We start from the raw sequence: 10,530 nt of genomic DNA on the forward strand, positions 1-10,530 counted from the left end.
TGCGATAGCCTAGTGATCTTATTGCTGGATTGTTAACACAGTAAAGCCAGGTAATGTTCTGTGGAGACGGGTTGGATTCCCACCATACCACGACGATGGTCGTATGTGAATGCAATAAATGCCTAGAATTTAGAATACGTTGTCTGAAAAACCCATCTGTTTCACTGACGTCCTTGAGGGAAGGAAACTACCGTCCTTATCTGGTCTGGCGTCCACGTGACTCCAAACCGGAAGGCAATAAATGCTGCAGAGCTGCCCCGATGCTGTTACAGAATGGAAATATGTTCATTCGGCTCATTGCTAGAATTGTCCAGGGATGAGTTCGCACTGGGAAAGTTGCAGGAGAGATTCACTCGGATAATATCTGGGCAGAAGAGTTTCAGTCATGAAGGGAGACATGACAAACTGGGATTGTTTGTCACCGTGCAGAGGAGTTTGTAAGAGGTATGGATAAAGTAGACTAAAGAAGCGTTTCCCATCGATGGAAAGAACGATCACAGAGGGCCAGAAATTTGATGAGAGAGACAGAAAGGTTTAAGTAGATGTGCAGAAAAGCGGGATAGGCCGGCGGGTGTTCGAATTTGGAACACACTGTCTGTAAGGTTCAGAGAGGCAGCAATCCTTATAACCTGAAGGAATATTCAGGTGTGAATATATTCTGCCAATACCTGTAAGGCTATGGGCTAAACGATTCGGGTCGTTAAGCAGTTGCTTTTGACAAATGCAACCATAACGGGCTGAAGTGTCTCCTTTGAAACTGTTGTCCTCGGTAGTATAGTGGTTAGTGTCGCCGTATGTTATGCGGGAGATAGGAGCTCAATTCCTCGCTGGAGCACTGTAAAGGTTTTAAAACATTCGCTCGGTTTCCAAGTGCGGGTTATTAATGCCTGTCCTTCCATTCTCCATGGGACATGTCACAGGAAGGGCAGTGCTGTCTGAATCAGCGTGGGGAAGGACTGCAGCTCCCGGTGAGAGTGCCAGTGAAAGTGCAAACACGTGACTTCTGCAACCCGCACCTTGTGCCTGTATTGGAGTCTAAACCATTTCATCGAAAGAAGAAGGAAGCTGAAGAAGACACAGGGTAAACCAATTCAGATGTGAGTGCAGAAACATTTTCCTCAGCATCATGAGGAAAACTGACAAACGGCTCTGAGAAAGAGTTTGTCTTTCAGAACTGTTAATTCACAGAGGTGTTTTTGTTCCACTTAAGCCCTTAAGAAATTGCATAACAATGTAACTAAAGACTTGAAATGTTAGAACACACCAGACGATGAGTCACGTGATGGAAACTGTTTTTACAAGCCAGATGTTTGATGACTAATAATGATGCAATAGGCTGAAGGACCATGCGCCATGCTTTGAGAAACTCAAAAACTGTCATTTTTCAACTGAAGGCAAAAAGGCAAAATCAAAGTCATCAAGAAATGTTGCAAGAATTGCATGCGTCTTCTTTGGTGCGCAAGTGCTGAAATTCAGCTCTCTCACTGCCATTTCCCAATGTTGATTTCCAGTCAGGGAAAAATATTTGTTGCTCCTTATGAAAATATTAAATTAAACATGAGTTCCTGACATTACAAAACAGCAAAGGTAGCAGTTCTGTCAGAGTCAGTGAGAATTTCATTTCGGAGATGAAATCAAATGGGAAGAAACGCTGAAATCAGTTGCCTTAGCCTGCTCAGACTCAGTACTACAAAAATGATCCTTATTGAAAAATATAGGTTTTTTTCAAGGATTTAATATGTTGGATGCAGAAAGTTTGGTTCTGTGACCAGAGCGCCTCGTATCGAATGAGTTGGAGATGCCGGTTTTGGACTGGGGTATGCAAATTTGATAATCACACATCACCAGGTTACACTTCAACAGGCTTAATTGGATGTACTAGCTTTCGGACTGCTGCTCATTCATCAGTTGTCTGCGTGGGTTTCCTCCGGGTGCTCCGAAGGGCCTGTTTCCACACTGTAATGTGATCTAAAATGACCATGTTTCCTTCACTTCTTTCATATGTAAAGTGCAAAACTTTTTATTTTAAAGTTTCATTCTCAGGTGAAATTTAACAACTGGTGTCTGCCCCCTTGTGCTTCTCTGTTCCATAATGTTTAGACTGATTCTAGTTTATAAAAATGAGTTACCAGAGACTTATATGGATTCATGCAGTTTTGAGCAAAGTACACTGTAACTCTGCAAGTACAAATTCAACCCACAAACTTATATGTGTGTGTGTATGTGCGTGCGTGTGTGTAGGAGGGTCTCTGTTTGTAGATTGGGCAATGGGATCACCTGTACTGTGGCATGAACCCAAGGACCCGGTTGAGGCCATTCCCATGGGTACCGAATTTAACTATCAGCCTCTGCGTGGGCACTTTTAAATGCTGCCTGTTCTGAAGCCCGCCTTGGAAGATTGTCACCGATGTCGAATGTCCTGGACCACTGAAGTGCTCTCCAACTGGGAAGGGGCACACCTGTCTGTTGATTGATGTGCAGTGCCCATTCCGTTGCTGTAGCCTCTTGTCGGCTTCACCAATGTACCATGCTTTAAGGCATCCTTGCCTGCAGCGTGTTGTTTTTTTTTAAATTAGCGTCAGTCTAAACATTATGGCACGGACGCAGCACACAGCGACTAACACCTTCAACATGTTATCTGTCTGACACTAATTGGTAGAGTTCACCTGAGAATAACTGTTAAAAGAAAGTTTTTCGATTTACTAAGAAAGAAGTGATCCTAACATAGTCATTCTAACAGATGGAAGACTTAACAAACAATCAAGTTATTTTTCAAAGTATAATTCCAGTGACATTACACTGTAACCTTTTGCTATAAATTCTGTATCTTACCACTGTGTACTCCACAGCCAACTGATGAAGGAGCAGCTCTCCAAAAGCTATTGCTTCCTTTCAACCTGTTGGACTATGACCTGGCGTTGTGTGATTTTTAATTTCATATTAGAATGCGGACCTCACAATTAAAATAGAGATGATGAAGCATTTATTCGGTCAGATAGTTCTGTATCAGTGGACGTTCTTGTCGCAGAAGACTGTTGAGGAAGTGTCATTAGGTGTAATGAGGCTGAGATCGGCAGATCTTCAAGCAGCAAAGACATCAAGCGTTATGGGGAAAGGCAAGAAAGTGCAGTTCAAGGTATCAGATCAGATATGAAACCATTCGATAGCAGAGCAGACTTGATGGTGTGAACGGTGTCTTTCTGTTCCTAAAAACGTTGGCCTTCATATGAAGCTGCAAAACCGACCTGAGTAAAATGTGCCAAATTTAAAAAAAGCGAGATCCTCCCAGATCACTGAACCGAGGTGAAATGTACAAAGAACAACACGCAAAGGGCAGACAATATTGGGTAACTGATCCGGAGTGATCAGTATACCAAGGTAAACAGGAAAACCGATATTCAATATCTCCATTGAACCTGGCTCCACGAGGCATGTAGTTAACTCTCACAAACCACTATTCCCCTTCCGTTTTCCTGACGCCCCCTCCGTTCTTGTGTTAAACTGATTGAACGTCAGGCAATTGCAGATGACATTGCTGATGTGGAACTGTAGCATATCGAACATAGAACATTACAACGCAGTACAGGCCCTTCGGCCCTCGATGTTGCGCCGCCCTGTCATGCTAATCTGAAGCCCATCCCATCTACACTATTCCATGTAGGTCCAAATGCCTCTCCAATGACGACTTAAATGCACTTAATCTTGGCGAATCTTCTACCGTTGCAAGCAAAGCATTCCATACCCTAATTACTCTCTGATTAAAGAAACTACCTCTGACATCTGTCGTATACCTATCTCCGCTCACTTGAAAGTTGTGTCCCCTCGTGTTTGCCGTCCCCTTACTTGGAAAAAGGCTCGCCTTTTCCACCCTATCTAACTCTCTGATTATCTTGTATGTCTCCATTAAGTCACCTCTCAATCTTCTTCTCTCTAACGAGAACAGCCTCAAGGCCGTCAGTCTTTTCTTGTAAGACATGCCTTCCATATCAGGCAACATCCTAGAAAATCTACTCTGCACTCTTTCCAAAGCTTTAACATCCTTATTATAATGCGGTGACCAGAACTGATGACAATACTCCAAATGTGGCCGTAACAGCGCTTTGCACAGCTGCAGCATAACCTCCTGATTCCGGAACTCAATCCCTCTATTAATAAAGGCCAAAACACTGTATGTCTTCTTCACAACCATGTCAATCTAGGTGGCAACTTTCAGGGATCCGTTTACATGAACACCGATATCTCTCTGTTCATCTGTACTCCCAAGAATCTTACTATTAGCCCAGTATTTGCATTCCGATTACTCCGTCCAAAGTGTATCACCTCACACTTGTCCACATTAAACTCCATTTGACACCTCTCAGCCCAGGTCTGCATCCCATCTATGTCTCTCTGCAACCTACTACATCCTTCGTCACTATCCACAACTCCACCGACCGTAGTGTCGTCCGCAAATTTACTAACCCACCCTTCTAAGCCCTCATCCAGGTCATTTATAAAAATGACGAATAGCAGTGGACACAACACCGACCCTTGTAACTGGACACCAAGATGAACATGTTACATCAACTACAACCCTCTGTTTTCTTTCAGCGAGCCAATTACTGATTCAAACTGCTATGTCTCCCACAATCTCATTCCTCCGCATTTTGTATAATAGCCTACTGTGGGGAACTTTATCGAAAGCCTTGCAAAAATACATATACACCTCATCAACCTGTTTACGCTCATCTACCTGTTTGGTCACTTTGTCAAAAAACTCAATAAGATTCGTTAGGCACGACCTACCCTTTACAAAACCGTGCTGACTGTCCCTCATCAGATTATTATTTTCTAGATGATTTTAAATCCTATCTCTTATAACCTTTTCCAATGCTTTACCAACAACTGAAGTGAGACTCACTGGTCTGTAATAACCAGGGTTGTCTCAACCATCCTTCTTGAGCAAGGGAACCACATTTGCTATCCTCCAGTCCTCAGGCACTATTCCTGTAGACAATGATGATTTCTATTTCAATGCCAAAGACTCGGCAATCTCTTCCCTTGCTTCCCAGAGGATCCTAGGATAGATCCGATCCGGCCCAGAGGACTTGTCTATTTTCACACTCTGCAGGATTTCTAATACCTCTTCCTTGTGAACCTCAATCTCTTCTAGTCTAGATGCAAGTATCTCTGTATCTTCCTCGCCAACATTTTCATTTTCTAAGGTGAACACTGTCGAATAATATTTATATTGTGTTTCCCTATGTCTCCTCTGACACCACACACAAGTTCCCACTATTATTCTTTATTGGCCCTAATTTAACTTTCGTCATTCTTTTATTCCTGACATATCTATGGAAAGCCTTAGGGTTAACCCTGATCCTATCCGCCAACAACTTCTCATGTCTCCTCCTGGCTCTCATGTCTCGTCCCGGCTCTTCTGAGCTCTCTTATTAGTTCATGCAGGGAAACGCTTCTGTCTTCTGCACAACATCGTTCTGCTTCGAAATATCAGGCACTATTTCATATTGATTACTGTAAACGTTAACCTTTAACAAGTCATGGCAGTGAAAGCATTGAATCCTCATCACTATACTACCAGGGAAGATTTCTGTTAACACCACCCTCTACACCATGAGATTCGTCATTCTATACTCTCATCCTCTGTGCATGATCCCCTCGGCTCTATTCCGGTCTTGTTGGTTGGTTTACAATACTGAGGCTATCCAATCATCTTTGCATTTCAATTTCAAATGTATGAGACCTTCTCTCTGAGCTGGCAATGTGCTTGCTCAGTGGCGATAACACTGGCCTTGTAAACTAGAAATGTGCTTGAAATAGGCCGTTCCTGTTTTTCATTCCAAGAACTTCAGGAAAACCGTTCGGCAGGACAGGAAATAGCGGGCGTGAGCAATGATCAAGTTTCACAGCAAGAACGAGGTAAGGCAGTACAAACGACAGATTGAAGGGGAAGCAATGCACAAGGAACACTGGGACGGGATGGGGTTGAATGCTTCCTTTCTTTGCTGTAACCAGACCCTGGTGTTGAAGTCTAAAATGGGACAATATCAGCCAAGTCCGTGAAATCTTCCTTTCTGCTTGTTTTCTCCCGAGGATTGTGTCACTCTTGGGGAAATGTGTCTGCGTGCTTCAGTCTGTGGGTAAAAATGGGGTTCAGTTCCCCAACTGAATGTGAACACATTTTTCCCATCTCAAACTTTAATCCAATTTATTGTGTTTTACGAGATTAAAACATTCCAGAGAAATTGGCATTGAGATGAACACGTGAAACGTTAGAGCTTACAAGGTAACAGACCAGGTGCTGCTCATGAGAAGAAGGGACCCATTTCTATGCTGTAAACACTAGATAATTCAATCATTTTTGAAGGGAAACATATCTGCAGTGACATAATTCCAAAAACTGTGTTATGAGGAAACGGTGCAACTGCTTCTGCCCTCATCCCTGTTGGTTTAGTGGTTAGTATTCAGCGCTTTAACTGAGTGGCCTGGGTTTCATTACCGTTCAGAAAATGAGGACTTCTTGTTCCTGATGCAAAGAGCGCAGCTCTACAAGGAATCTGTTTAATGCCTAAGATCAGTCAATACCCCAGCTCTCCAAAGAAGGGAAAAATGTCTTCCCTCTCTCTGCACAGTCGGACAGTTAATCCTTCATTCTCGTCTGATTCCACTTTCCAAAGAGTTCCAAAATACCGGAAAAACTGAGTCTCAGCTATTTCTTTTCTGTGCTTTTCATACAAAGGAGCTGCAGCGATTGAGTGCATTGGTTTCTGAAAACGAAACGTACTAATGAGCAATGTATTGGGCTATTCCAGGATTGCCTTCTCTGACAATGGTGGGACATGGCTGATGTTGTCTATGATATGGACGTGCCAGTGTTTGAGTTGAGTAGACAAGTTAAAAATGACACAATGTCAGGGCATAGTCCACCAGGTTTATTTGGAAGCACTAGCTTTCAGAGAGCCTCTTCTTCACCAGGTGGTTGTTTTTCTGCAGAAACTTGGTGTGTGTGTCAATATGCGCGATCTTTTGGAAGATCATCTGGACTTTAACAAAATGTTCGTGGTGTCGACGGTACCCATGACTTGGAGGTGTTGGTGTTGGACTGGGCTGGCCAAATTTAAAAATCACACAAAGCCATTTTAGATTCCAACAGTTGACAAACACCTGATGAAGAAGCAGTGCATGGAACACTGGTGCTTCCAAAAACGTCTGTTCGATACAATCTGGTGCTGTGTGATTTTTACTCTGATTATTCTTGGTAATGTTTAACTGATCGAAGACAGTGAAAGAATTTTCGTTCGTGGAGATGAAAATTTCAAATATTATCCACCTCAGCGGAACAAAAATAAATAGTTTGTATGTGTGATGAATCTCCACAATGCGCTTGCGCCAAGTAAAAGTCGAACAAGTGCCTGATGCGTAGCCAGCTATACGAATGGTTGGACCACTGGCCAGATGCACAGCTGAGATTTTACACGCTGCAGAGCTGTGATGCTAACAATGACAGGAGCAATAAAAGTAACAGTCACAAGGAGAACAAAGAACAAAGATAATCACCATCATTGATTCACTTCAAATTGTCCTCAAAAAAATGACCATTCACAATCTGATCAGCCAATCAATGAGGTCACTGCTGATCAAGGAAAATGCAACTTACTTTGCTGCGTTTTCACCATAATTTGAGGTAAACTCCAGCCTAATCATAACATCGCATATTCCCGTTAATTTTCAGTTTTAGATTACGTTAATGATCTGTCCGTATTTGCTGGAAACTGAACAACATGAAATGACTGAAAACGTCCTTCCGGTGATGTAAACCAGTGCAGAGTCGACCAGAAAAGAAAAGACAAAGACATGAAACATCACTCCCATTTCTCTCTGTACCAATGCGTTTTGCTGAGTTGAAGATTTGCACGACTTGTCTTTTATATCTAAAGAATCAATTCTGTCCCCTGGAAAGATTCTTCATAAATCAATTAACATCTGAGTCGTTGAATCATATTTTACTTCAGTTTAAAATAGTTGAATATCCTTTCCCCCAGCCTAATGTCCCAATCCTCCCTCCTCTTCCATGTAAATACCAGCTGCTCCAAGTGCGGTTGGAGCTCCCAACCTGACGTTTCAATGCTCCTTGCTGCTCCATTCAATAGAAGCTGCTCTACTTGAAGTTGGAGCTCCCAGTTTGATGTCCCAATGCTCCCTGCTCCATGTCAATAGAAGCGGTCCAGTTGAGGTTGGATCTATCAGTCTGATGTCCCAATGCTTCCTGCTGCTCCATGTCATTCAAAGCTGCTCCAGGTGAGAGTGGAGCTCCCAGACGGATCTCGCAAAGCTCCCTGCTCCATGTCAACTGAAGCTGCTCCAAATGAGGTTAGATCTCGCAGTCTGATGTTCCAATGCCCCCTGCTGTTTCATGTCAATAGAGGCTGCTCCAGGTGAGGCTGGATCTCAGTCTAATGTTCCAATGCTCTCTGTTGCTCAATGTCAATAAAAGCTGCTCCAGGTGTGGTTGGAACTCCCAGTCTGATGTCACAATGCTCCCTGGTCCATGTCAACAGACGCTGCTCCAGATGAAGTGGGAGCTCCCATTCCTTGCAGATCACACACCTCTATACTATCATAGAAATACTGCCCACTGAGCATTTCCACCACTGGAGCCATTGGTGGTATATCCACATCATGAGAACCTAATATTAATTTTAGGCACCACCGAATCATTATTTCCAAAAGTCATTCTTTCTTAAACCTTATTTAGCATGTGCATATTGCAGTCAATCCGAAGTTAGATAATGGTGCTAATTGATGTATTCTCAATAAAAATTATATCCTATTTTTCATGTTGAGTAATTGCGACTTAGCAAGGACAATTTTTGTAATGAAATCACACTTTTATTCCAGGTAAGGGAATGTGGTTTGCATTATTTAAAATAAACTTGTTCACTGTGTAAAATGATCAAATAGATCTCAATTTCTAAACAAAATTGGTTACGTTGTCATCCATCTGAAATGTGGTGCCTTATTCTTTCAACCACACGGGTATTAGAGCGAAACTTCTGTTAATGACTTGCGTATAAAGACACTTTAAATCATTTTTCATGTTTATGCTGCATGAATCTGCGGTTATTGATCCACAGTTTAGGTTCAGTCCCTACAGTTAACATGCTGACTTCTCCAGTTGTTCATAGTTCAATGTGATGCATCCAGTGTGTGCATAACGAGAGGGAGCTCGCTTCCCACATCTTGTATTTGGGCCTTATGTCCAGCAATCATCAATGGCGAGAGCAAGGGGCGAGGGCGAGACCAATGTGCAAGTCTTTTCGTGCCCATGCACAGCACCCACATCGGCAATTCTCTACTGTACATTTACAGCTAGGTCTCGGTGCCCCCACACCCACGCCCTGCTCCTTTTGAAATATCTCCATTATTTTGTGCTCTTCTCACCAAGATGAACCACTTCTACTCAACCAGCTCCAGATTTCATTTGACAAAATACTCATTAAGAATCCCACTGCATAAACATGCCCTTCACATCTCTTGTTATTTGGTTTTCCTGGATCTCTTTCATACGATAAAAGGTCACAGCAGCTTGACTTGGAAAAGAAAGTCGCGTTCCTTTTCAATATCCCAATGCAATCTACATTTCAATGCAGTTTAGGCAACAGGACCAAATTATTCTTTGAGATTTTATAATAGCGTCGATGCATACAAACTGACATTGCAGTTCCAATTTCAGTGAGACAGCTGTGATCATCCAAAAATAGCAACATTGAAAGCCACTGATAACACCGACGAGAGTGGGACTCGAACCCACGCGTGCAGAACACAATGGATGAGCAGTCCATCGCCTTAACCTCTCGGCCACCTCGTCACATACGCTTCAGTACCTATAACCTTATGAATAAGTGAATTGCATAAATTATGCAGAGCAGCAGACATTTCTCCCTTGTTTTGGTGAAATCATAAATAGCACAGTACGGTTCCAGACTATGGTCTGTCCTCTGGGTTGTGGGGCAAGCGCATTCACACTGTGACACTCTGCTCACAGTGGTCTGAACAAAAATGAAGAAATGACTATGTAACAAGGTCTGTTGAATTCTGTGAAGATTTGACGTCAATGCAATGAAGAACCCGAGATAGCAGGAGGTGTTCATTCAAGAAAGAGTTGGATAGAGCTCTTAAGGATAGTGGAATCAAGGGTTATGTGGATAAGGCAGAAACAGGATACTGATTGAGGATGATCATCCATGATCATAATGAATGGTGGTGCTGGTTCGAAGGGCAGAATTGCCTACTCCTGCACCTATTGTCTATTGTCTATTAAATTGCCTGTGAGGAATTGTTTGCCAGACTGGAGTAGAGTGCATAGTGCTCAGTGTCATTATTCGGAACACCTTTCTTCCACTCAGATATGTTTGACACGCACCTGTGTACAGAAAAGACAATTCCAAAATCCTAAATAAGGCTAAACTGACAATTGAACTCAACAATGCAAAAACCTTGATCTGCATCAATTTCCTGGGCCGTGCGACA

General features: G+C 42.7%; 1 non-coding gene across 1 annotated transcript; it reads right to left on the bottom strand.

Annotated features, from left to right (window-relative positions):
• Positions 1–9,786: 9,786 nt before the first annotated feature.
• Positions 9,787–9,868, bottom strand: trnas-gcu (transfer RNA serine (anticodon GCU)). The gene has a single exon. It is a non-coding gene; the product is annotated as a tRNA-Ser (tRNA).
• Between the last annotated feature and the right edge of the window lie 662 nt (positions 9,869–10,530).

This window comes from Chiloscyllium plagiosum, unplaced genomic scaffold, assembly GCF_037043375.1.
Source record: "Chiloscyllium plagiosum isolate Xiang-an unplaced genomic scaffold, Cpla_swu_hap1 HiC_scaffold_21, whole genome shotgun sequence".
Classification (NCBI taxonomy): domain Eukaryota; kingdom Metazoa; phylum Chordata; class Chondrichthyes; order Orectolobiformes; family Hemiscylliidae; genus Chiloscyllium; species Chiloscyllium plagiosum.